Genomic DNA, 1,505 nt, shown 5'->3' with positions numbered 1-1,505 from the left:
ATCTTACTACTGCCTGAGTGCATTTTTATCCTCTTTACTTTGGCTATCATCAAACAGCAACATTAATGTACTGTTTTTTTTTTACTTTTTTGATGTTATGTTATCATCTCTTTTCAATATACTGTGATTCTGTTCAACTGTTCTTCCAAATCCTTTTTCCGTTTCAAAAAAATGGCTCTGAGCACTATGGGACTCAACTGCTGTGGTCATTAGTCCCCTAGAACTTAGAACTACTTAAACCTAACTAACCTAAGGACATCACACACATCCATGCCCGAGGCAGGATTCGAACCTGCGACCGTAGCAGTCGCACGGTTCCGGACTGCGCGCCTAGAACCGCGAGACCACCGCGGCCGGCATTTTTCCGTTTCTGACAGAGTTACACTGACATCGGTTTTCTTCTCCATCAACCTTAACAACCCTTTCCGTACTTCTCCTTGGTACCCTTTACTGCTTATTCAATGTACAGACTGAATAACATCGGAGATGTCAACTGCTGCTTCCCTTTCGCTTTCTTCGATTGCTCTAAACTGCAGTCTGGTTGCTGTAAAATTTGTAAATAACCTTTGGCTCCTTGTATTTTATCCCTGTTACATTAAGAATTTCTTAAGTCCAGTCAGTATTGGCTGGTTCAAATGGCTCTGAGCACTATGCGACTTAACTTCTGAGGTCATCAGTCGCCTAGAACTTAGAACTAATTAAACCTAACTAACCTAAGGACATCGGCAACGGCCTTGCCGCAGTGGATACACCGGTTCCCGTGAGATCACCAAAGTTAAGCGCTGTCGGGCTTGGCCGGCACTTGGATGGGTGACCATCCGGCCGCCATGTGCTGTTGCCATTTTTCGGGGTGCACCCAGCGTCGTGATGCCAATTGAGGAGCTACTCGACCGATTGGTAGCGGCTCCGGTCAAAGAAAACCATCTAAACGACCGGGAAGAGCGGTGTGCTGACCACACGCCCCTCCTATCCGCATCCTCAACTGAGGTTGACACGGCGGTCGGATGGTCCCGATGGGCCACTTGTGGCCTGACGACGGAGTGCTAACCTAAGGACATCACACACATTCATGCCCGAGACAGGATTCGAACCTGCGACCGTAGCGGTCACGCGGTTCCAGACTGAAGCGCCTAGAACTGCACGGCCACACTGGCCGGCTCCAGTCAGTATTGCCAAAAGTTTTCTTTAAATGTATAAATGGTACAAACGTATATTCGCCTGTTTTCAACCTATTTTCTAGGACCTTAAGCTTCGTTAATAATTATACTTTATTCGTCAAATTGGCTAGGCAAAGAGGAATCGAATAAAATGCTGCCCATCAAAATGGCAACAGCAGGAAGAGCAGCAAAATACGATAATTTTTTGTGCGTATACATTATTACGAGGAAGAGTACATCATTATACTCTCTAAGACAAGGTATACATTCAGTATCACCTGTTAGTCGTATTTGGTAGGGTCCCATACACTTGAGCATTATGCTAGATGTGTCGCACGAGACCAGGTG

At 46.0% G+C, this 1,505-nt stretch overlaps 1 pseudogene; it reads left to right on the top strand.

The window, feature by feature from the left end:
• Window positions 1-724: 724 nt before the first annotated feature.
• On the top strand, window positions 725-841 carry LOC126196217 (5S ribosomal RNA; annotated as a pseudogene).
• Window positions 842-1,505: the final 664 nt, after the last annotated feature.

The sequence above is a fragment of the Schistocerca nitens genome, chromosome 7 (assembly GCF_023898315.1).
Source record: "Schistocerca nitens isolate TAMUIC-IGC-003100 chromosome 7, iqSchNite1.1, whole genome shotgun sequence".
NCBI classification, from domain to species: Eukaryota; Metazoa; Arthropoda; class Insecta; order Orthoptera; family Acrididae; genus Schistocerca; species Schistocerca nitens.
Note: the sequence above shows the minus strand (reverse complement) of the source record. Positions and strands in the feature narration are given on the sequence as shown.